Genomic DNA, 27,462 nt, shown 5'->3' with positions numbered 1-27,462 from the left:
GGAGGGAAGTGGGGGCTAAGGATTGAGTTCAGTCATGTGGCCAATGATTCAATAAAACGTGTCTATGCAATGAAACCCCAATAAAAACTCTGGACACCAAGGCTCTGGTGAGATTCCTGGTAGATGAACAAACTAATGTGTCTGGGGGGCAATGTCTCCTGATTCTAAGGAGAGAATACTGGAAAGCTCTGTGTTCAAAACACTTCTAGACCTTGCCCTATATGTCTCTTCATTGGGCTGGTCCTGATTTGTAGCCTTTATAATAAAACTATAACTGTAAACATTAGTACTTTCCTCAGTTCTATGGGTCATTCTAGTGAATTATCAAACCTGAGGGAGTTGTAGCAACCCCTGAATTTGTAGTCAGTTGGTCAGAAGTGCAAGTGGCCTGGAAACCCCCCAAACCTGCAGCTAGCATCTGAAGGGAAGGCAGTCTTGCTGGGAACTCTGCTCTTAACCTGTGGAATCTCCAGGAGGTAGTCGTGGTATTATACTGTTCTACCATGGGAACTACACAATTACCATATTTATTCAGCATGAATTTAAAAAGTCAGGCCCGGAGTCAGGGTACCTGGGTCCGGGGTCAAACTTGCTATTTAATAGCTCTGTTGATCTTGGACAAGAAACAAAACTATTCTGAGTATCAGTTTTCTCCTCAGTAAAATGAAAGGGTTGGACTCAGTAGTGGCTTCTGCCATTTCCCATCTTGACACAGTTCCCATTAGGCTCAGTTTGGAGGAGAAGCCAATGACTGCTTTTTCCTCTGGATGATTTTCTTCTACACGCTCCTCTTATTAGCAACAGCGCACAAATAGGTTTGAGGCCTTTGTATTTGCTGGTAATTCACAGGCTTATACCTGAGGTAACTGTAAAAATGATTTCCCCACAGTTCAAAAAGGAGGCAAAGTGCGATGACAGGGAACAACAGAATGCCAGGAACCATACTCAGAGAAAGGAACTGTGGAGATTAAGAGATTTGGGGGTGATGATGGTGATGAGTGAGGTGGGGATGAGCTAAGACACTGAGAGACGGTAAGACGGTAGAATCTTCAAAGGTGATGACAGGGGAAGGCATATGGGGAAACTGCAAGGCAGCTGATGCCACTGTAATTCCAAAAAGTGCTTATTGGTCACAGCAAAGATAATGAAAATCAGGTGGTATAAGAGAAAGGCTCTGAAATGTTGAGAAATTGCAGGGGAACAATAGTTGAAACCAGACGTCGGGTACAGTAGCTGTTAGACACAAGAGGCTGTTAAGCACTAGAACTGTGGCTACTCTGGACTGAGATGTGCTGGGAAAGTGTGAAATGAACACCAGATTTCAAAGATTTAGCATGAATTTTAAAATGGAACACACATCGTTAGAAACTTTTTATGTTAAGTACACGTTAAAATAATTTTTGGATATATTAGACTAAATAAAATTAATTTGATCTACTTTTCACTTTTTTAATGTGGCTAAAGGAACATTTTAAATGACATCTGAGGGCTAGCATCGTACTTCTATTGGGAGCACCTGTCTAGGAGTGTCCGAGGGGTATATGAAGAATTCTGCAGGTTTGATTATCAGCCCCCATGAACCTGGAGAAATGAGAGAAGGCATGGCCTTCATTAGAGAAGTCTGCTAAAGAAGCAGTATCTTCAAGGGAAAGCTGATTTTCAACATCAGGGAGGAAGTAAAAAGGTTACTTGAAAAAACAGGATGTGATAGAGGTGTTAGTTGATAGAGGTATTAGCTGATGCCAAGGTGGTAATCATACTGCAATACATAAATGTATCAAATCAACACGCTGTACATCTTACCCTTACACAGTGCTTTATGTCAATTATCTCTCAATTAAAAAAAATAGGTATAGTTCATGTGTCAGAGGCAGGTTGGTAGATTAAATCACAAGAGAGGTAGGGACTTTGAAGTTCACCTACTCCGGGTTGATTCCAAAGCTGAGAGCATTTCCTTTTGTCAAGACCAACTTCTTTGTGGGAGGCAAGGTGGATGAATAAGTCATCCAACTACAATACAGTCAATCAGCAAACATTTATTAAGGATTTTACATATCTTAGGCTCTAGGGATCTAAAAATGAGTAAGTTCCTATCCACAAATTGTTCTCAGGCTAGTAGGAGAGACAAATACTTAAAAATAGATAAACGTCAATATAAATCCTGACAAAAACAGTAACTGTGTGTAAACTAGGCCCTGAGGTCAGAGCTGACAGTGATACACACACAGTTTAAGGCCTGTGTGCTGTTTCCACTGAGGCATGGGCTGTAGAAATAGTCCATTCAGCACAATTTCAATTCTAGCTACAAAAGGGTCATGCCTTCTTTTACTTAAAAAGATTAAATCTTCTGATTGGGAAAAAAATGTATTTTCCATTCTACTTTTACAGATATAAAGGAAAATAACTGACAGTTTACAAATGTACTCCACTGTCTCTCATTTAAACCATAATTATCCTTCATTCAAAAATTTTAAAAATACCAGCTTATATCCTACAATATTATTTTTAGAAGTCTTTCTATAAAACAAAATATGCACATAACTGCTATGTGCTTTCACTATCTTAAGATGCCAGATGGTTACAAAAGAGAGTATTTCTTTCATTTTCCTGACTTCTTTCAAAAAATAAAATACAGTTGGTTTGGTATAGTTAGTTTCTAAAAGGTATAACGGGAAACACCAAAATCTCCTTAGTAGAAACAAATCAGCCTGTGTAGACCTTTTTGGTTCTTCTCTTCATTCTTCAAAGGTAACACAGTCAAGGTGAAGATAACTTCTGATGACAACTGGTGTGTCTGTGTGTGTGTTGGGGGGCAAGAACTGACCATCTCTGGGGCTCATTCTGGTTAAAACAGGCCCAGGGCAGAAAGAGAGGCAATGGACATTAGAGTCAGAAGAAACTGGATCCAAATTCCACCTCTATGGCTTATTAAATTTAGAATGTTGGGAACATGAACAACTTCTCAGAACTTCAATTTCATCGCCAATTTTTTCACACACCTCGAGCAGTGTGAAAATTAAATGAACCATCTGGCAGACAGTAGGTGCTCAGTGTTAGTTCTCCAGTCCTTTTCCTTCTCTACAAACCCCACCACCCCTTCCGATCTGGTCGTGGCCACCTACCCCCAAAAGAATGACAAAAGTATATCAATCAGCATAGTAGCTATTCTGCTCCTAACGGTATCAAGTGTATCAGTGAAAGCAGTCAACCATTCCCTGTGTATTAAAATGAAAGCACATGGTTCCAAAATAAAAATGTCATTAATTTCTATAAAAATTAACTGCTTGAGCATTTTCTAGCAAAATGAAACCAAGCTAACTGAATAGTCCTTGAAGAGCGGGAAAATCAGCAGGGCCATCACAGACTCTTGATTCAGTCTCTACAAAGTTGAAAAGCAAATTATAGAAAGTTGTGATAAGAATCTCCTTATCAGCATGAATAAGGGCTCATAAACTTCACCCACTGAATTCCAACAATCTAAAATTCAACAGAAGAACCATGTCTTAAAATAATAAGAGGGTGTGTTTTTATCAGAAAAATAACCTATTTTAAGTCCTCTGTAAAAAGAAATAAGATATAAATTCATTTTTTATTGAGTAAAGATTTCCATTTTTTGATATCAAAGTCTCCTTTCTTATTTGAATAAGTACAGTTTCCACAAAAAAGTTCCTAGGGAAAATAATAATGCATTTGATTTAAAATAAATCACACCACTGAGCATAGTCTCCAGTGACTAGAACACTTAATGAATATGCAGGAAATGACAAATAAGCAGAAAAAGAAAGTATGCCTTAACAACATGCTATAAGACCATACATCACTTCATGTAATTTTTTAAAAATTCATTCAGAACAGGTAGATATTTTTAGACCAACTAAGTGGGTGAGAAAGCTCAGAGAGGGTAGGTGACTTGCCCAAGGTCACACTGCCTAAGTGTACCAGAACCCAAATCAGCTGATTCATTTGGCCACCTTTAAAATCTTAGTGTTGGAAGCCCATGGAGGTTATTCAGTCTCAGTCTCCCAGGCCACATAAGAATCCTATCAATAACATTCTTGACATGTGGTTATTTGGTCTCTATTAACAGTTCCAACGACTCACTCCTTTTACAAGGTCACTATTGCCATTTCTGAAATGTCTTCTCTACAATGAATCTAAATCTTCTCCCCAGTAATTTTTAGACTTTGGTCCTGAGCTACACAACATAAATCTAATCCCCCCTCCACAAAGAAGCTGGTCCTCTAGAGCTCTCTCTACTTCAAAGCTAAACATTCCTTCCACCCATCGGGTTTTACCACGAGGTGCTGCTAGGGCGTCATCAAGGTACCATGTCTGAAAATCCTTGCTCATTTCTACATTCCCATTTCCTGTTACCTTTCAATTTTCATTTCATTACATCCCTGACGTGTTTTAAACGGAATCATAAATAGACTGATAAACAAAACACCATACAATTAAAAGGCAATCAGTAACGTAACCATGATCATCCTGAATTATTGATCTTCCTGAAATATCTGGCCTTCCTCAGTGGAGGACTATTTACAATCTCTATCTGTAAGGATCACTAGAGTTATCAAATCTCTTCATCTTTTACATTCAAAGAGGGACAGTTTGGGAGTTTGGGACTGACATGTACACACTGCTCTATTTAAAATGGATAACCAACAAGGACCTACTGTATATAGTACAGGGAACTCTGCTCCATATTATGTAACAACCTAAATGGGAAAAGAATTTGATAAAGAACAGATACATGTATATGTATAAAAATATATTTATAAGCCCACAACTTTTGAATCAGAAAATAAAAAAAAGACAGAAATCATTCCATCACTTACACAATAAACATTTACTGAACATCAGCTACATGCCATGTCCTGTGCTAGGCTCTGTGGTATGCGCTACCCATAGAAGAACTGGTAAGACAGTTACTAACCTAAAAAGGGCTAATAGTAGTATTATTATCAAATAGCTTTCATTGAGCATTTATTGGGTGTTGAGCACAGTTCTAAGTGAACTGCATGCATTAACTCACTTAATCCTCACAATGACCATAGGAAGGTGCTATTATGATCATCATTTTCTCATGAGGAAACTGAGTCCCAGGAGAGGTAGAGGAATTTATGCAAGGCCTCCTAGCCAGTAGTGGCTGCCACCAGGGCCTCGGGGAGGAATTCCAAAGTAAACAGTTTGGGGCTCCCCTGGTGGCGCAGTGGTTGAGTCCGCCTGCCGATGCAGGGGACACGGGTTCGTGCCCCGGTCCGGGAAGATCCCACATGCCGTGAAGCGGCTGGGCCCGTGAGCCATGGCCGCTGAGCCTGCACGTCAGGAGCCTGTGCTCCGCAACAGGAGAGGCCACAAGAGTGAGAGGCCAGCGTACCGCCAAAAAAAAAAAAGTCCAAAGTAAATAGTTTGTCTTTCTTTTCCCAGCCTTTTTTTTTTCTTTCAGTTTTTCTATTATTTCTCTGCTGTCCAAAGTCTTTCCTAATGCTAAGTAATGTGAAGCTTTCTTCATTCACAAATTTACATTAGTGTGTAGATTACCACCAGGCATCGCACTACCACTCTAGATCTTCCTACTTCCTTTGACCTGCACTTCCTCACCCCTGTATACAAATGACCCCAACTCTGACTTAACAATTGAGCTGAACAAGGAGGTATATGTTAAATAGTCTGTGGGAAGGGGATATATTTCAGAGCAATTGTTACTAATCATGCCTGACAGCCTTCATTCCATGCACATACCTGTAGTTAGTAAGAAGGGTAGTAGGAAGGGCAGTCGGTTTGCAAACTTCATTTTTGGTGGTGCTTTATGAGCATGTGGATTGGAAACATGTAAATTCGAGGATTCTTTTGTTGATAATTTTGTCTTCTACTCTTATGAAGAATCTTTCCATCATTTTTTATTTTTTTTATTTTTTATTTTTTTGCAGTACGCGGGCCTCTCACTGTTATGGCCTCTCCCGTTGCGGAGCACAGGCTCCGGACGCACAGGCTCAGCGGCCATGGCTCACGGGCCCAGCCGCTCCGCGGCATGTGGGATCTTCCCGGACCGGGGCACGAACCCGCGTCCCCTGCATCGGCAGGCGGACTCTCAACCACTGCGCCACCAGGGAAGCCCTCTCCATCATTCTTGTTGGCACATCTAAAACGAACTAATCCTGGATTTCTCTGGGTAATGCCTCATCTGAAGATCAAACACGGGTTATCCCAGAGAGGGAATGGGGCAGAGAATAGGTGGTTAGGGCCTTCACAGCAGGAGGTCCAGCAGTTGCAAAGGCCCCAAGCTGGGGAGGCTTGGGGATTCCAGGAACAAGTACCAGGCTGAGGGAGAAGGGGAGGGACACTGCCAAGGAAGAATTTTCTGATGAGAGGATCTTTGAATGACATGAGGAACCACAATGTATTTAACAACTTAACTGATATTCATAAACTGATTTGCTCTATTTAAGTATTATAAGCATTAAAGACACCTTTATAAAAAAGATAGTATTACAAATATTTAGAATTTAATGTTATCTATACTCCTCTTTTCTGTGAAATTGCTTCGGTTCATAATAAATGCAAATGGAAAGAAAGGCAGTAAGCACGTCCCTGATTGAATTTTTAAAAGGGAAGTAGCATTACAGTAAATGCATTTACAGATTATTCCACTTGCGAAATTTCATTTGATAGATATCACATAATCATCTTCTTAATCTTTGGACCATAGAACATTTACAAGGTTTTTTGGTTCGTATGTTTTGTTTCTTGAATTTAAAAAGATCTTCAGTGGTCCCTAAAATTGCAATGTAACTAAAACTCTACTAAATCAGTAGGAGAATTTAATTTTATATATATATATATATATATATATATAAAAAATATATATATTAGTCTTTAAGTTCCCTTTGTATCCATTTGAAGCAGGAAGTTGGGTGCTATCTAATATCCTCATAGGTTCAGTATTTTTTAAAGATTCACTTTGACCCAGGTAATCTGGAAGAAAAAACCGATATTGTTAAAAAACTATCATCACTAATATTTCTCTGATTCCCTGAGATGATCAATAATTCCAACTCCCAGGCTTTGCAGGGGTTAATGTTATACAGTACTATAGATTCTTCCAAGCCGACTGCCAGTGGCAGGGCCATCTGATGCCTTTCTCTACATTGTTGACAGAAAGGACCCTGAGAGGCTTTTGTGCTGTGAAAGGCGCTCACTCTTTAGCTGGGGCAACTCATTTACCCCAACCCTTCAGGCTTTCGATCTGTTAGAGGAAGAGGTTAGGCAATATGATCTCTAAGGTCCTCACGTGAGATGATTGCGTGAACTGTGGGCAACTTGGTTTCCTCCTTTACAAACGTGAAGCATGACAGAGAGCTTGACCCCAAGGCTACTATAAAAAGTCTATCTTTCCCATGTAAACGGCTATGTCCTTTTAAGTAAATGTGCAATACAGGCTGGAAATTCACATTGATTAAGTGGAGTACTGATTCATTCGAGTCACAAGAGTCCATTTTTGATGGGCCACTTTGTTGAAGAGAGGCCAGTCTATTCATTGTAAGCAATGACGAAAAAAGGAGGAGCATGGTTCTGAGAGTTAGCGTGCAGTTGGAGAACTCTGAGCTGTGTGAGAAAGTCTTCTGTGTGGCCTGAGGAGCTGATGGGAGAGGGGGCAAAAGACAGGACAGTAACACAGAGGGTCAGAAAGGGAAAGGTCAACTGCTTTCTCCAGCACTGCAGGGCCCAAGATGTCACACCAAAATCCACCACTGAGCCATTTTGTACTCTTTCCCCATCAACAGTTTAAAAGTCAAAATATGCAAGACGTTTTTAACATGGAATTGCCATTCTCTTTCACAGGATAACAAGACTCACTACAAAAACTTTCATCTAACTGTTGCGATAAAAATGGAGCCCAAATGTCATCTTTGACCACCACACCCTGTAAAATTCGAAAACGTTTGGCTCGGGACTTCCCTGGTGGCACAGTGGATAAGAATCCGCCTGCCAATGCAGGGGACACGGGTTCGAGCCCTGGTCCGGGAAGATGCCACATGCCGCAGAGCCACTAGCCCATGCGCCACAACTACTGAGCCTGTGCTCTAGAGCCTGCGAGTCACAACTACTAAGCCCATGCGCCACAACTACTGAAGCCCCTGCGCCTAGAGCCTGTGCTCTGCAACAGGAGAAGCCACTGCAATGAGAAGCCCACGCACCGCAACGAAGAGTAGACCCTGCTTGCCGCAACTAGAGAAAGCTGGCGCACAGCAACGAAGACCCAACGCAGCCAAAAAAATAAAAATAAAAACGTTCGGCTCACACATTCATCCAATTAATCCATCAGATTATTTCTGACTATTCTATAAGTGATCCAATGTACTCCTCCATATTTTAGCAAGCTTTGCAGGCTTCTGTGGCCTGGCTCTGATTTTCCACTTCTGCAGAATTCTCATTCATTGCTTGATACCCTGCAGCTACTCTTTTCCTCAACCTTAGCACAGACCCAAACATGGAACCCCCCAAGAGCCCACCCTGCTTCCTGCTGGGCAATTATTCACAGCTCTTGCACTTAGGAGAACATTTAGAGAAAGCTGGTGGGTCATGGGAAGGGGTTACAACACAGCACTGCCTGGTCAACAATCTAACCTCTTCCTAAAAGATCCTTCTACTTCTCCCCCTCCAAGACTTCTCATAGGGCCATTCTATCTAGATTCCCCACTCTTTGCTTGCTCTTCTCTCTCCTTCTACTTCCCACCTTGTCCAAGAAAATTCTACATAATCTCCCTTTATTATTTAGAGCAATTCAATTCTCTCCACACTCATAAACTCAATTCCGGGTCCAGTTTTGAATAATGCAAACCCAGTAGAGAGCCTGAGATTACAGTCTTTCCTTAAAAGTAATTGACAATTCTTAGGTAGTGCTGTGGTTTTAAATGATGACATTTTCCCATTATAAGTATCTTCAAATATATGCCCTAAATGATGGACATCAACTCTAAATAAGAGCTAGCCTAAAGTTTATTACCATGACTTCCAAAAGTGACATTAAGAGTATATTATTCATTAGATACTTTACTACAGTTCTTTTCAAACTTGAACATGTATCAGAATCAACTAGAAGGCTTGGCAAAACACAGACTGCTGTGCCTCATCTCCAGAGTTTTGGTTTCAGACGGTTTGGAAATTTGCATTTCAAACATGTTCTGGGCTTTGCTAATACTGTCCCTTTAAAAATCCCTGCTTTAACATAAGTTCTCATCCCCACGCCTGAGAAGGGCAGAAGAGCTTCAGAGTGCTTTTAGGAACATAATGGCTAGAGCTTTCTCCTCTAGGTGTAGGTAGCAAACAAATAGTTTCACCTGTCCCCTTTCAGCCCACACATAGTGATGAATCTTGATATTCCCACAGATTCTAGTCTATTTCTGGTAAGATCTACTGATAGTGGGCTGGTGTGGTCTGCATATTAATCATCCCTCCCAGACCCCTGTCATCACAGCAGCCATAAGGATATGCTCAAGCCTTACATTATAAATGTGAAACCGTTTAGAAGATGATGCTCTGTTTCCATCTCCATAGTTTCCCCTTAATCACCATGATTGTTACTGATTACTCCTGAATGCTGTCAGGGGAGAACATGTAAAGAATGAGAATTTTGGAGGCGGTTAAAATAGTTGACATGGTACATGATGCTTCATGTGTGTAGCTTGTAGATGTGACAATAATTTTTGTACTCTTCTGAGCAGGTGACAGATGGGTGACTTCTGGCATAGAAAGGGTTGATGCTCTCATTTGACGGCTCCTCCCACGACATCACTGACAAGGCATTGTGAACAAGAATCGCAACCAAAATTTTAGCCACTGTTCAGCATCAGCTACTCAGCATCTTCTTACCAGTGAGACTTCTCCTGAGACAGGCTGTTTCTGCAGGATTCCTTAAATTTACCAACCTAATCAATAACCAAGTATAAGACATAAAACCATACAACACAGTGACAGGCTCTGTAAGCAACATCTGTGGCTGAAATTAAAGAGCCACCTTCATAGTTCAGTGTAGAAAGGGAGCTGCTCCTACACTATTTTCTTTCCTGCCTCCTCTGTCATTCAGGACCTCATTGTTTATATAAGAATGGCCAGTAAAACCCCTTTATAAAGTGGGTTCACCTCAGAGTGTCAGATCACATCATGATATACAAGCCCCTTCCATCGTAGCAAAAAAAGCTTAAAACTAAAAATCAGATGATGTGCTTATTCTCAAGGCCAGGGTTTAAAGATTTACATTCAATGTGTTTTTTTGGACGGAGAAGGCCCATTTTTTATTCTTGCCAACCTGTTCTTAGAGTTGCTAGAAATTCAGCTGTCATGAGAATTAAATACATCAGTTTATTTTTTATTTAGTTAGTTTTAAAATAACAGATGTGTCCTTTTAGTCACAGATAAATTTTGCATGGGTTACACCTTGAAATCTCCATTTGGTTAATTGGGGAAGGAGGAAGAGAGGGGCTAAACTAGCATCACGAGGTGGTTTTTCATGAAAATGGAAAACCTAAGTGGAGCAACGGATGAGCATGTAGAGTGGATTAATGATAGTTATTTGCAATATGTTAAAAGATTGGTTTATAAAATTGATGTTTCTCAGATATTAGAAATATTTTAATACTTTATATTGCCATTATATATCCTTCCGGGGGAGGGTGGACTTTTAGATCTGTCCCTAAATAGTATTTAGTCAGTTTCTCTGACACTGAGTTTGTTAGATACCTATTTGTTCTTTCTTCTCTTCCTTCTTCTCTACTTCATTTAGCTAAATGATGTAGGGCATGACTATGCTTAAGAACTCGTGACATGGAAATTTGGTGTTGAACCATCAAATCTTACTGGGCAGATACTGTCTTAAGGACAGTGCCATACAAAAGGGTACCTAAGATGAATAAGTGATGGTACCTGTCCTAAAGAAGCATATAGTCCAGGGGGAGAGGCAGACATATGACTAGATGAACTACTGTAAAACAGATGAATAATGAACAAATACTGTATACTGGGAACACTAGGTAAGGAGAGACTCACTTCCTAGAGATACGAAGGTGGCTTCAAACGGAGGTTTTGTATAGCTGGGTTTCCGAGGATGGAGGATGTATCCGTAAATGTAAGAGGAGAAAGGGAGAGAAAGGAGAGATACTGATACAAGTTCTATCTTTCCTTCAATTTGCATCAAGGACAAATTCCTCACTTCCTACCACAGAAAGTTAGAACTATAGAATTTCACTTTATGAACATCTACTTTCACTTCTATTTTTAGCCTATGTTAGGGAATCTCTCATAAATTACTAAAGATGTGTTGCAGCTAAAAGCATAAACTAGAAGCATATAGCTGACCTGAAAGGGAGAGAAAATTAAGAGCAAAAGATCTGTCCCTCTAATTCAGCATTATTTCCCTTTTTTTTAACCAAATTAATCTAATTAAACTAGCTTAAACTACTCAAAAAGCAATTGCTTAAATTTTGTTGGAAATGTTTTGCATGGGGGTTTTGACTCTTTAGGAACAGATTTGAAGACATAATTACAAGCACCCTAGACCATATTTTCAACTATTGATTATAAAAAAGCTGTTAGAAAAAAAGTATGTATATTAACCTAGTTGCACCAGTTCCTACAGAAAAATTCTTGAGACTTTTCTATGAAGAAAAAAGAAAACAAAAAGACGAGTAGAATATCCTTCTGACTGGGGGAAAGAATCATAAAGCCATTTTCCTCCAGTTTTACTCTGAGCAACTAAAAGTCAAATGAGAGGTCTATGTACAATCAACTCAGAAAGAGCCTAAGTACGTGATGTGAGTGCAAATCTATGGCTAAAATGGGACTTCGTGAGCCCAGTAGCTAATGGTCACAGTGAAGTAGACAGGAAAGTGCATTAACGCTAATCATCCTCACTTCTCTGATTGGCTGTGGCATCCCACCAACCTGGTGTTTTAAGCTTTACTTCTCAAAAATTGTCTGTACAAATCCAACATCATGAACTAAACAGACAAGAGTTTCTATTTCCTTTAAATTTTCCTTCTCTCGTGTTTGTCTTTCTCCACCTAAATCTTCATCAAAACAGTCAAAACATTTCTGGTCCTCTGATGGATGGATTCAAAACCAAATTTAATGTCCATATTGTACTACATAGTTTTAGGTACAAAAAAAGGGAATTCCAAAACAGCTAATAGTTCTCAAAACTAATATTTCAAAGTGCTAGCTGGAAAACAATTTTGATATATTAACTCTCCTACAGAGAGTTAATATACTTTCAATGAGATTGTGTCCTAGACCCTCAAAAACATTTTCCTTTCTTTAATCAAAATAATTTTATTGACTTAGAAGTAAAATGTATATCTAATCTTAATCAATTATTACTTGATTTTAACATTTATATCTATGAAAAACCACAGCTTCAAAAATAAAATATTTTCTTAAAAAAAAAACCTTTTTCTAACTGAGAAATCAATTGTTAGTTCTAACCCATGTTAATCAATAAATAAGATAGAATAGCATAAAATAGAAAAGAACAAACAAGAACAGAATAGAAATTTATAGAATATACTGCATGCAGCAATGGAAAATATTGGTTTCTTAAGTTTTACTTCAGTTGTGTGTGTGTGCCTGTGTGTCTATATAAATCATAAGGTAAACTGGGTCATGGCCCAAAATACTGGAAAAATAAACACGCTGATATTTAATTGCATTACATTCATTAAGAAGAAGTATTGAATATGGATGAATATATGGTCATTTAGTCTACATCTCAGAGACAGTGGGCAGTATGTAGGTCAGCCACTGAGCTCATCCTACAAGGTGAAAGAAACTGCTTCTAAAGAAACTGCTGATAATATGTTGAAGCTAAAGACTGACAACATCTGACATCTAGAAGAACAATTTGCAAATATTTTAGTATCTTTGGCTTTCATTCAACCATGTAACTTGCATTTATGAAGACTCATTTATATAGGCCCCATGACAGGCCCAGGGAGGAAAATGATGAACAAAAGAGTTGTGATCACTGCTGTCATGGAACCTACAGTCTAAGCAAATATTAATCAAATAAACACACAAATAAGGTACACCTGTTAAATACTATGAAGTGTGATAAAAAAAGATAATGAGGAAGCCTCACCTGGTTGCAGAAATGATACCAATTGTTAATATCATGATATAAATAATAATATATCTTGTAATAATATAATAATGTTGTTACAAATGGCCAATAGGCACATGAAAAGACGCTCAACATCACTAATTATCAGAGAAATGCAAATCTAAACTACAATGCGGTACCACCTCACACCAGTCAGAATGGCCATTATTAAAAAGTCTACAAATAACAAATGCTAGAGAGGGTGTGGAGAAAAGGGAACCCTCCTACACTATTGGTGGGAATGTAAGTCAGGATACTTCCTAGGTCTCTCACCTAGACCTGGGTGGGCAGTGGTGATATGGAAAAGGGTTTTACACTGAGCCACGGACATGCCCTAGAGGCAAAGGGTAAATGTTTGGATAGGCAGGTCTGGTGTGCAGAAGAAAGGTATGGGCTGAAGATTTTGATTTTGGAATCAATAGCATAGTGCAGGTAACTGACAATAGATAGGGTCACAGATGAGATTATTTAGAGAAAAGTGTAAAGTGAGAAGAGATGAGAGGGAAAGGGAGGGCAGGGAGGGGAAAAGAGGAAGACTGAGGCTGACTGAGCCTTGAGGATGAGCAGCTGGGCAGAGCAGAGAAGGAGCACACAGAAAGTGTTGGGGCTTCCCTGGTGGCGCAGTGGTTGAGAGTCCACCTGCCGATGCAGGGGACATGGGTTCGTGCCCCGGTCCGGGAAGATTCCACATGCCGCGGAGCGGCTGGGCCCGTGAGCCATGGCCGCTGAGCCTGGTAGAGGCCACAACAGTGAGAGGCCCGCGTACCGCAAAAAAAAAAAAAAAAAAAAAGTGTCAAGGAAAATCATGTGCCAAAGCCAAAGGAAGAGACAGTTTCAAGGAGGGAGTGGACATCGGGTAGAACGCTGATGACAGATTCAACAAGATGAAGGCTGAAATAGTCCTTTAGATCTTGGACAGTGAGGGCATCAGAGAACCTAGTGACCAAGACAGATTATATTTTAAAGCACTGACTTGCTCTTGTATAAATGTAGAGAGTTTCAAAGCTCGAGATTATGAATGAAAATCACATATAGTATTATTTATCAACGGCCTATTAATGCGATCCAATAAAAGGGTGAACAACAATCTCCTTTTATAACTGAAGTATAAACAGCAACACCAGAATCCATTCTTTTTTTTTCCATTATTGATCACATCCTCTTGCTCTTTGCTATGGTAAAACAGGACTTAAAAGCAAAATACGAATGGTAGATAAACATTTGCTTTTTCATTTCAATACAAAGCATAATGTTTCATCTCAATGGAGTTCAAATTCCTCTGACTCAATATACTCAACATCTTTCATGACCACAATTCAATCTGATTTGACATCTCCTCAAAGACGTTCTCTATTTGCTGCTGGATGAATGATTTCATAAATTGCATACATGATCCAGGCCCTGGAAGACTGAAACGAACATGATTCTGATGAGTAAACATATGCCATTTTTAGTTCATTTGTGTTACGCATCCTTGCAAAGTGATTCAAGTTTATGATTAGAGTTACATGAGGACTTTTATAAATATTCTGTACAGCTCCACTCTGTGGCACATAGAAGTTTAAATTCCGAAGTTGGTTGAGCATAGCTGCAACCCAAATCAGAAGAGAAAATGTTATACTGGGGTACACCTGCAAAGCACAGAACGTACACCACATCCCCAAAGAAATCTTTCAGCCTGCAACAAATGGAGAATGACATTTTTTGAGAATATCTTTTAATCTAAAAAATATCTAAAATAATCATGTATTCATGGATTCGTTTTGTCAGTATTTATCAAGTGTCTTCCATGTGTTGAACGTTAAACCACAGTGTGAACAAACAGACAGGCTCCATGTGAGCCAAGGCTCTGAGGGAAAGAACAAGAAGGTAGGTGGGGTTATCTAACTCAGTCTCGGGGGCTGGAGGATGGTGACGGTGACACTGGCAGCCGTCATTCACTCAGGACTCAGAACTGTGCCAGGCCCTGAGGAAGCCCCATAAAGATTACCTCATTCGATCCTCGAAGCAACTCTCTGAATTGGGTAATAATGTCCTTATTCCCATTTTTAAACAAGAAAACTAACAGAGAGGTAGTTTGGGTTTGTTTGTTCTTAGCATAAGTCATAATGCTCACAATGGTTAGCCTGAGACATCAAGAAAACAAATTCTGGGCTTCCCTGGTGGCGCAGTGGTTAAGGATCCGCTGCCAATGTAGGGGACACGGGTTCGATCCCTGGTCTGGGAAGATCCCACATGCCGTGGAGCAACTAAGCCCGTGCGCCAAAACTACTGAGCCTGCGCTCTAGAGCCCGCGAGCCACAACTACTGAGCCTGCTCACCTAGAGCCCGTGCTCTGCAACAAGAGAAGCTACAACAACAAGAAGCCCACGCACCGCGACGAAGAGTAGCCCCCCTCTCGCTGCAACTAGAGAAAGCCCACGTGCAGCAACGAAGACCCAACACAGCCAAAAATAAATAAATAAAATAAATAAATTTATTTTTTAAAAAAGAAAACAAACTCTGTTCAGCAAAACAAGAGAGGAAGCAGGCTTTTAGAAGTGCTATCAGGCTTCCCTGGTGGTGCAGCGGTTGGGAGTCTGCCTGCCGATGCGGGGGACGCGGGTTCGTGCCCAGGTCCGGGGGGAATCCCACATGCCGCGGAGCGGCTGGTCCCGTGAGCCATGGCCGCTGAGCCTGCGCGTCCGGAGCCTGTGCTCCGCGGCGGAAGAGGCCGCTGCAGTGGGAGGACCGCGTACCACAAAAATAAATAAATAAATAGAAGTGCTATCACTAAAGCACGGTCATGATTTTGTCACTGCCTCAGTGCTCACAGGTATCAGTGGTTTCTTAGGAAGACTCTTCTTTCTCCCCAAGAATGACAGATTAAAGAGGCAGTACTATAAAAGATTAGGAAAAAAAAAAGTGAAAAGGAAACAGAGAGGCCAGAATAAGAATAAACAAAACTGAGTTACCACTGGGTGATCCTGGACTAGCTACTAAACGACAGACCAAAGAGAGAGTGTGACACATACACACACACATATACACACACCAATATACACACGCAAACACACACAGACATCCACACACAAATACACACATACAAAAACATACACAAATACACACATCCACACACAAACATCCATACACAAGTACACCCATACACACACACACATACATGTGCATGTCATCTCCCACCCAGATAACGAGGATCCTCTAATAAAACTTCACACTCAGAATCTGGTTTCTGGCTCAGTAGATTTTTGCCATCCCCAAATCTGTTAAAAAAATATTGTCAAAACCCATCTCGTCTGCAGCTGTCACAACACCTCTCTCAGAATCCTCTGCTGATTCCCTGCACAGAGTTCACATTTCTCTTCCTGGGTTTCCAGGCCTTCTCCTCACGTGGGCTTTTGCCTTTATCACCTCTCCTCCTTCATTCACCGCAATCTGCGCTTCTGCCTGGTCCATCTAAACCCCCTCTGTCTCATCTCTTCTGTCTCCTAATTCTTTCCTCATGACATCTCTACTCAGTTCCTTCTGCCGGCAACAAATCCGCACCTCTTAACTGCCACTCTCACCGAGAAAAAATGGCTGCAGACTTCAGCAGTATTGGGGAAAACAAACTCATTTCAGCTTAACGGTACAGAGAAGTGCGTTTCAAACCCTCTTAGCTACACAGTCCTTCTGCCAGTGAAATTTCTCCGAGAATCCAGCCACTTGGGACTAGAGCCCTGAGGAAGGGTGGATGTCTGGGGCCGCTGACTGGACTGGAAGCCCACCCCTGCCTCAACCCCCAGCAGCTCTCCAGATGGCTTTGGGGTGCAGAGACCATTAACCAGTGCCCAAAGCACAGCCTAATTATAGAAGCATTTCACCAGTCAAATCAAACATTCAGAGCACCTAAAGCACTTGCAGAGCACTTGGAAGCCTGCTTTCATAAAGCGATTTTATCAATCATTCATTGTGGAAACAAATATTAAAGTGCCTACCATGTGTCAGGCACTGATTTTAGCACCTGGGCTCCATCAGTGAAAACAAAGATCCCCTGCCCTTGAGGAGTTACGATCTAGCAGGGGGAGACAGACATTTAGGAACGTACATAACGAATGTGTACGTTAGATAATTTATGAGATGGTGATAAGCGCTATGAGAGGTGGGGGGACACACCAGGAAGCAAAGGAGACTGGGAGTTCCAGACAGCGGGGCAAGAGGAAGAGGCATGCTGCAATTATAAAGAGGGCAGTCGAAGAAGGCCTTCTTGATCAAGTGCCCTTCAAGCAAAGTCCCAAAGGCAGCAGGGGAGTTAGCCGTGAAGATATCCGAGGGAAGAGGCGGCAGTATGTGGCTCTTACTGGTACTTTTACTGAACCACTTACAATATGCCAGGCAATTGCTAAATTGGTTTGCATTGCACACTCATACGTAAAACCATCAGAGGCCTGTAGTATTATTCTTTGCATTTTACAGCTAAGGAGACTGGGATTTGGAGCAGTAGAATCACATAGAGGACTTGTTAAAACACAGATGGCTGAACCCGATCACCAGAGTTTCCAATTTAACAAAAGCGGGGTTCAGCCTGAGAATTTTGCCTTTCTAACAAGTTCTCATTAATGCTGCTGGTTCCTGGGAGCACACTTCAAGAACCACTGATTTAAAGGAACGAGGTAATCTCTGCAAGACCTGTTTCCAAATCCCCATATTCTGGTCCAAATTATACACTTTCTCTTTCAAACAACAGTGCCTTCACCCAAATGTTTACATTTATCATCCAATTAAACCTTAAAAGCAAAATGCATACTACAGTATACATTACATACTTACAAATACAGTTTTTTTAAAAAAAAGATCAATTGGTAATAAAATGAAAGCTCTATCAGGGCAAGAATAATATCTGTTTTATTCATTGCAGGATTCTCGGCACACAGAAGAATATCTGGCACATATCAAGCACTTAATAAATAGCTTTTGAGTGAATCCATGCTATTACGTATGCTACATTTTTTAACATTTTATTTTATAATAATTTTAGGTTTTTAGTAGAGTTGTGAAGGTAGTATAAAGAATTCCCATATACCCTTCAAGCAGCTTCTCCTAATGATAACATCTTTTTTTTTTTTTTTTTTTTTTGCGATACGCGGGCCCCTCACTGTTGTGGCCTCTCCCGTTATGGAGCACAGGCTCCGGACGTGCAGGCTCAGCGGCCATGGGTCACGGGCGCAGCCGCTCCGCGGCATGTGGGATCTTCCCGGACCGGGGCACGAACCCGTGTCCCCTGCATCGGCAGGCGGACTCTCAACCACTGCGCCACCAGGGAAGCCCAGATAACATCTTAAATAACATTTATCAAAATTAAGAAATTAACACTGATACAATACTAATAACTAATCTTCAGACTTCTGGATTTCACCAGTTTTCCCACTAATGTTCTTTTCCAGTCCAGGATAACATGTGGCAATCAATCATTACGTTTAGTTTTCTCTAGTCTGTGGCAGTTTCTCAGTCTTTCCTTGTTTTTCATGACCTTGACACTTTTGAAGCAAATTGATCAAACATGCTGTAGAATGTCCCTTAATCTGAGAGTTTTCTTTTTTTTTTTTTTTTTTCCCATGAATAGACCAGGGTTATGGATTTGGGGGAAGAACGTGACAGAGGTAAAATGCTGTTCCCACTTCATCCTACCAGTGGTACGTGGTATCAACAGGACTTACCACTGGTGATGCTGAACTTGATTACTTGGTTAAGGTGGTGTCTGACAGGTTTCTCCACTGAAAAGTTCCTATTTTTCTTTCTATAACTTTAGAAGGTGAGTCATTAAGTCCATGCTTAAAGGAAAGAGAACTGAGCTCCACCTCTTGGAGGGAGGCATATAAAAGTGTTTGTGGACATATGTAAAAACCACCACAGTAATTAATAAATATTTGGGGTGGGTGAGATAATTTGAGACTATGTACATATCCTTTTGCTCCTTTAATTTTCTCCCAGACTAATCATATTTTTCTTGTCTCAGTCCTAGAATCAGCCATTTCTCCTCTGCTTAGAGAATGGTAGTTAGAAACCAACTGCCAGTAGGTATGTTTGTTGCTACTGGAATGTCACTGCTTCTAGGACCTCTCAGCAGATGAGCTATGTAATATGTACACATATACTAACCATGTGTACACACATAACTATGTTTATTTCTGCATCTATATGCATATATTTTAAAGTAAACATGAGTCCCACTAGTATCTCCAATCCTAATCTATCACCACAGGGTTGTTCTAGCCTTTCTCTGTTGCTTATCTGTAACTTCTTTCTCTGACAGTGAGAAATATGGTGTCATGGGCTGAAATGTGCTCCCCCCCCCAACCCTGGCACAAAATTCTTATCCTGAAGTCTTAACTCCCAGTAGCTCAGATTGTAACCATATTTGGAGATAGGAGCTGTAAAGACATAAAACTTAAATGAGGTCATTAGGGTGGGCCCCAATCCAATACAATTGGCATCCTCATAAGAAGAGGAAATTTAATCACAGATATGCACAGAAGGAAGACAATGTAAAGACAAAGAGAGAAGACAGGCATCTACAAGCCAGTGAGCGAGACCTGGAACAGATCCTTCCCTCGTGGTCCCTGGAAGAAACTAACTCTCCAACACCTTGATCTCAGTCTTCTACTGATTACAATTAAATAATCAATACCGATGCATCATTTAAGTAAAGTCCATACTTTATTAAGATTTCCTTAGTTTTGACCTAATGTCCTTTTCTGTTCCAGAATTCTATCCAGTTTAACACACTGCACTGAGTCATGATTTCTCCTTGGGCCACCCTTGGCTATAACAGTTTCTTGGATGTCCCTTATTTTTGATGACCTTGACACTTTTGAGGATTCCTGGTCAGGTATGTTGTAGAATTTCCCTAAATTGGGATTTGTCTGCTGTTCTTCTCATGATTAGACTGGGGTTGGGGTTTGGAGAAGGAAGACCCCAGGGTAAGATGCCATTTTCACCACATTACATCAAGGGTGCATACAATCATCGTAACTTATCCCTATTGATATTTACTTTGATCACACGGCTGAGGTAATGTTCTCATGTTCCTCCACTGTAAAGCTATCCTCTTGCTCCCCCTACCCTTCCATGATGTGTTCTTTGGAAGAAGTCCCTCTGTGTAGGCCACCTTCACAAATGGAGAACTGCATTCCACCTCCTTGAGGGTGGAGTATCTATGTAAATTACTTGGCATTTCTCTGCATGGACCATATTTCTCTTGCTCTCCATTTATTTATGCAATCATTTATTTAGATTAGTATACATTCATGAATATTAACTTCATACTTTGAACTATAATCCAACACTTTATTCTGTTGCTCAAATTGTACCAGCTTTGGTCCCTGTGACCCTCTGAAATACTTTATCACTGTGGGTTTTGTTTTTGTTTTAACACTTCCTTACTTTGTGGCAAGATAAGATGCTCCAAGTTCATTTTGATTTCCTGAAACAGCCTTAAAATCAGTTATTTCTCCAGTGATTGCTGATTTCTTTTATTGGAGAATGGCATTAAGAACCAAGATCTGGGTGCTAGGTGTTACCTACATTTTTGACCTAACAATTCATCATAAGTATTTTTTCCATGTAAATACACATTTTAAATTATCATTTTCTGAAAAGCATCATATTCTATTTTATGGATAAATCATAATGTATTATCATCTACTGATGCATAGCTACACTGTTTCTAGGTGTTTTGATATTATAAATAATGTTGGGATAAACTTTCTGGTATCAAAATCATCATACTCATGACTAATTATTTCTTTAGGATAAATTCCTAGAATTAGAAATTGTGACTTTAGGGCTCTTGAGGCATATTACGAAGTAGCCTTCCAGAGTCTGATGTGCAAAGAATGACTGCCCACTGCTCCATATTTTCCAACACCAGGTATCTTTTTTTTTTTCATTTTCTATTTAATGGACAAAACTTTCTTTGTAGTTATGAATGATTCCTATCTAGGATGAACAATATTTTAAACATTTGTCATTTGAATTTCCTTTAAACTTTTTTATGTTCAAGTACTTTGCCCACTTTTCTATTGGTATACATTTTTTTAAATTGACATGTAACAGTGCTCGTATATTAAGGAAATTAACTCTTTGCCTGTTATATGTATATATATACATATATATATATATATTTTTTTTAACCATCTTTCACCAGTTTGTCATTTGTCTTCTAATTTGGTTTATGGCCTATTTCTTTTTAAACAATAACTTTCCATATTCTGTATTCTACAATTTAAGCTAATTTATAGATTTTTTTTGGCCTAAGCCACATTTACTTTTTTGTAAATTTTTTTCTGTAAAATACATTTTACAATTTTGCTCGTGGACTAAAAAATGTGTTTGCTTTCACATCTTTGCATTATGTGAGCCAATGTGATAAAGAGCTGATTATGTATTATTGATTCTGACACAGTCATGAAAGCAAAGATTATGTTTCTATTAAAACTTGTATTTTATGACAAGTTTGTCAGGTTTAATTTATGACTCATATACATTTCCGGCTCAGTAGCCACAAATGATCTCTTCTTGAATCTTTATAATATAGTACATTTTCTTGCCAGAGCATTTGTTCAAATATTTCGATACATTCTAACAACAACAATAAAAATCAGAAAACACACACCAAAAATTGATACGTAGGAAATACCATTTTTAAAGACAATTTTAAATATATAGGTATATGTGTATATACGTATATAATTCCATCTCCTCTTCATTTCTCATGCTAGTTTCATATTTTTATAAATATATTTTTCTCACTTTAAGAAAATGATATAACATAGATATCCAGGCTATCACAATTCTCTAACTTTCTGAATACAGCAAACATGCACACAAAAAAATGGAGCTGATGAACCATCTTCTTTATAGCAGCATTAGTGAAATTTCAAATGAGAAGAGAAAAAATATATAAATATATATCCCTAATACTAGGAATTAGCTAGGATGATGGGGCTGAGGAGGGGCTGGCTAAGAATATTCTAATCATGTGCAGAGACATGGCGGTGGGAAGACATATGGTACGTTCAGGAAATGAAGGGAAGGTAGGCAAGGCCAGATCACACAGGCCATCTGGTCTTGTTAAGGATTTGCGTCCTTAACCTAAAAGCAGATGGAAGCACATGTTAAGTGACTTGTTCCAATTTATTGTTTTGCAAGATCCTCTGAGTGATATAGAGAATGGATTGAAGGAAAGCAGAAATTCCTGAAGTCCAGGGTTGAGGGTCATCAGTGGTCCAGGAACAGATGACGGTGGCTTGACCTGCAGTGGCTGGGGGTCGGGTAGGGAGGAGGATAAATATGAAGAGAAGGGTATGGATCTGGGGCAGAGCTGGAGTACAAAATCACCCAGCACTTAGTGATTAACTAGAAACAGGGAATGAGGGAGGTGGGTAGATGATAGAGCCTTATTACCAGATAGGAAACACCAAGAGAGGAAGTACGGTAAGAAGATCAGCATTTTGACTTTTAGCTTTGCAGTCTCTCTGAAATATCCAGGAAGATATGTTGTCACTGGAGCTCAAAAACAAGGTCTGAACTGAGATTACACGATGAGCATGATGAACACGTAGACCGTAATTGAATCCAAGAGTGTGGACAGAGTTGCTTGGGAAAAGAGTATAAAGCAGTGCTTCTCAACCAGGGGTAGGGGAATTATTTTGACCCTCAGGGGATATCTGAAAATGTCTGAAGACATTATTGGTTGTCACAAACGGGGGCACTTAGTGAAGAGAGGCCAGGGATGCTGCTAAACACCCTACAATGAATGCACAAGGCAGGCCTTCACAGCAAAGACTACCCGAATCAAAATCTCAATAGTGCCGAGGCTGAAGAAACCTGACATGAAGTGTGATGAAATGAGGGCTTCAGGAACTCCACCTGAAGACCGTGATGGGTCAGGAAGAGAGGAGGGGCAACCACAGAACCGAAAGGAACACGAGGAGTATCTGGTGCCACGAACACCAACAGTGCTAAATGCTGCTACTGCAAAACAAACTATTGTATGTACTGGTTCAGAGTCTTATTCATACAGAGAATATTTTTTATAATCTCCCCTACATTATTTTCAAACCTCTGTTATAATTCAACAAGCCTCAACACAGGCATACATTTATAAACAGAGAGATGAAATTCTGCCACACTTCTCATTAATCCCCAACCTTGGTCACCTTCCTAAATGTCTCTTTCTCAGATGCTTACCACACAAGCGAAAAGATAACTACTATTTCAGAAGGAATAAGAACAGGGAGGGGTAGAGGACACAGGGAATTTGGGTAGGAGAAAGGATGAACAACTTGACATGGAAAAAAGCAAGCCTTCCTTACAAGTATGAAGCATTCCAAGTGGTTATGTTTAGAGTTTGTTATATGGCATTCGGTATGCATCTTCAATGTTAAGATAGACAATGTTATGAGAAATAGTTAAGTTTGAGGAAAAACCACAAAAGCCTGTTTTGCCTGTGGTATCTTTTGATACTGATGACAGCCCAAGTTGTAGAAGGTTCAGAGTTAAGTTTGAGGAAAAACCACAAAAGCCTGTTTTGCCTGTGGTATCTTTTGATATTGATGACAGCCCAAGTTGTAGAAGGTTCAGGAGGTTTGGGGGGGTTTGCTAAAAAATCAGCTGGCTTCCCCTTTCTTGGGATCACCTTCAATCCCAATATTTTTAAGCTCATTTGTTCATCAAAGATTTCTTGAATACTTAAATAGGATTTGTCTAGTGTCTGTGTTCCCCACTGAATGATAAGCTCCATGAGGGCCAGCCCCACATCTACTCTGTTCACTACTAAACGCTAAGAAACTACCATTACTGCCCAGCATCCAAAAAATAATCACTGATCGGGAAGTGAGTGATGAACAAATGAATGAATACATTTCAATTTTTTAAAATGACATTTACTCTAATGTATTTCAAAAGGGTAGGCTTTCATGCAGAATTACCATACAAAATTTTTAGAAAATAGCCTCACAGCATGAAGAATGATGTTCTGAGGCAGAGAGGTCACCCATAAGTAGGCCAGTCCTGCCTGAGAGCCTGCCCTTGGGGTCAGCCACATTCAAATGGTATATATATTTATAGTTATAGTTTTCTTCCTCCCTCTTAGATATTAAAACATGTATTTTTGCCATGGATGTGGTAGTAGTGATATAAGTGTAGCCCAAGCGAACAGTTTCAACATTTAGGGAGAAAACAGTCTATTTTTAAAAATAAAAGGAAATCTTCAGGAAAGGTGACTTTTTGAAACGTATAGAAACCTACTAACAGGATTAATGTATTCCTGTAAACAGTTTTATGCAAAGAAACTTCCACATTGGACTTTAAAGGGGAATGGAATTAAGATGGGAAAAGTGGGTCAGGTGGGGAGGACTTTTCTGATGAGGAAATATAGTCAGAGGGGAGTGTTTTGCAGTGAACTCAAGCATGAGTCCTTCGTAATGAGCCTTTCTTATAGCTAAACGGTGCTATAAAGACCAAAGCATGGTATTAGAGAATGAAAGCAGCTTCTCTGCAGAAAATATGCAGGAAGCAGTAAGAACTGGACACCCCATAGGTAGCCTTGCTAGCAAGATGTCAGTTAAAGACAACAGATAAAAAAACTGCAAATACACACTTTAATGAGCCAATAATTGTGTAGGAGTCCAGGACATTTTAGATATTTAAGGTACTAATACAAAGGTCCATCTGAAAACAAAATGAGATAAGCATGAGAGTCTGATTAACAGTAACAAATAAGGTTTAGTCAATGGCACACTTAATTTATTCTAGAGTTTGTATTTTATTCAGTGTTGCTTGGAGTTCAATATCATTTCGTTTACAATTTGTAATTAGTAATTGGTAGGTATACTGTGTGATTATTCACACACATACTCATGCACAAACATAATAGAAAGGAGTGGTCCACCCCACTCAGCAAAAATCCACATCTAGAGAAATCTTCTGTGGTTGATCTTGGAAGCCATAAGCACTAATGTTCCAAACTGGAGACATAATATAATTAAAAATAATAATGATAAGATCTAACAATTATTGGGTGCATATTATGTTCTCAAGCTTTATACCTATCTCATCTAGTCCTCACAACAAGCCTAGAGGTAGGTATTATCCTTGGACCCATTTTACAGATGCAGAACGATGTATAAAGTGGTTAAGCAACTTACCAAGATTATAGCTTCAGAGCTACAATTTAAAGTACACATTCTTCTTAAAGTTCTATAAAGCAATGACAGGGCTTCCCTGGTGGCGCAGTGGTTGAGAGTCCGCCTGCCGATGCAGGGGACACGGGTTCGTGCCCCGATCTGGGAAGATCCCACATGCCGCGGAGCGACTGGGCCCGTGAGCCATGGCCACTGAGCCTGCGCGTCCGGAGCCTGTGCTCCGCAATGGGAGAGGCCACAACAGTGAGAGGCCCGCGTACCGCAGAAGAAAAAAAAAAAGTAATGACAAACATAGCAATGAGGAATTCACAGAACTTTGGGGAAGAGCACTAACCTTCTCACTGCTTGTTTTGATTTTCTGTTGCCATTTCACTCTCAGTACTCCTTGTTCTTATCTTCTGTGTCTACATACTTTTCTCGAATAACTGCATCATTTCCCTGGCTTTCGTTTTACCTTGAAGTTGAAGGTTCCTAACTCTAGGTCCAGCCCAGGAAACCCTCCTATACAGTCACAGCCAAGCAGACATCTCCATGTGGACATCATCCTGCTGCCTAAAGCTTAACATGACAAACACTGAACTCAGTACCTCCAACCTACCCCCAAATCTACTGTTCTTAGTACACTTCTTGCCTCGGGAAATGACCTTTCTTTCAGTGCCTAAGGCTGGAACTTGGGAGTGATCCTGGACTCCCCTCTTCTGCCTCAAACCCTAAATCCAGTCAAAGTACAAGTTCTCTTGATTCTACCTCCCGACTGAACTCTTCCATCAGTCTAGGCTTTCTGTCCACACCTCCCCCATCAACTTTAGCAGCTCTAATACCACAGCCTCCTAACCTCTATCCCTGCTTGGGGCCACATTCCAAATATTTTCCACAGTGATTACTTAAAAGAACAAATCATGATTTCCATTCATTCATTTATTTAGCAAATTTTTTGTTGAACATTTTCTATGTGCCAAGCACCATTCTAGCTAATGAAAATAGAATAGTGAACAAAAGCCAAAAAGGCACAGCAGAGGTTTCATTCCAGTGGGGAGAGACCAACTGATATTTAACAAAATGAGTGACTGTGTACGTGTGTGTGTGTGTGTGTGTGTGTGTGTGTGTGTGGCGCGAGGGGGGAGGGGAGGTGATAAAAGCTTATTACTCTTATACCAAATCTCCCCATTCCCTCATTCACAACACACCCTGGACTTCATCCCTATGGAGCTGTTTTTGATTTCCCGAACATGCCATGCTCCCATGTCCAGGCCTCTGTACACGCTGCTCCTTCTACTTAAAGTTCTCTTCCCCTGCCCTTTTCACCAGGCTACCTCCCACCTACTTTCAGCAAGTCTTCCCTGATTCTCCCAGTTCCGATTTTGTTATCCATCATTAGGTTCCCAGGGCAACTTAAACGTCCCCTTTAACACTTACCATACTATACTGTTACTGCCAGATTACTCGTCTGTTTTCCCTTCTGATCTGTAAGTACCCAGAGAGCAGAGGACATGTGCTCTGATGATGTGCTAGGTATCTGTGTCAGTTTGGCAGGTCTGCCATAGCAAAATACCACAGATTGGGTGGCATAAACAACAGGAAGTTATTTTCTCACAGTTCTGGAAGCTGAAAGTTCAAGATCAAGGTGGCAGCTGATTTGGTTTCTTCTGAGGCTCTCTCTTTGGCTTATAGATGGGGTGCCTTCTCCCTGTGTCCTCACGTGGTCTTTCCTCTATGCACCTGCTTCCCTTATGTCTCTGTGTGTCCAAATTACCTCTTCTTACAAGAACACCAGTCAAATTAGGTTAGGACCCACCGACCGCCAGGGCCTCATTTTAACGTAATCACTTCTTCAGAGGCCCTATCCCTAAATAGTGTTACTGTGAGGAACTGAGGGTTAGTGCTTCAACATATGAATGGGGTCGGGCGGACACAATTCAGCCCCTAACAGCGCTCTGTAATCAACTCACAGCCAGCCTTGTGTCGCCTACAGACCTAACCACCTCCCCAACTCCCATATTATTTTGAGGCAAATGCAAGATATCATATCCTTTAATCAGTAAATATTCTTTCAATGCCTTTGGATAAAGACAACATATTTTTCTCTCTGGGACAAAAGAGGTAAGTCCTACTTAGCTCTCTGAT

At 40.3% G+C, this 27,462-nt stretch overlaps 1 protein-coding gene across 2 annotated transcripts in view; it reads right to left on the bottom strand.

Annotated features, from left to right (window-relative positions):
* Positions 1-27,462, bottom strand: part of GRIP1 (glutamate receptor interacting protein 1) — a 687,426-nt gene that overhangs the window by 559,211 nt on the left and 100,753 nt on the right. The window lies entirely within an intron of this gene.

Source organism: Tursiops truncatus, chromosome 11 (assembly GCF_011762595.2).
Source record: "Tursiops truncatus isolate mTurTru1 chromosome 11, mTurTru1.mat.Y, whole genome shotgun sequence".
Lineage (NCBI taxonomy): Eukaryota > Metazoa > Chordata > Mammalia > Artiodactyla > Delphinidae > Tursiops > Tursiops truncatus.
The sequence above is the reverse complement of the archived record's forward strand: the minus strand, read 5'-3'. Positions and strand labels throughout refer to the sequence as shown.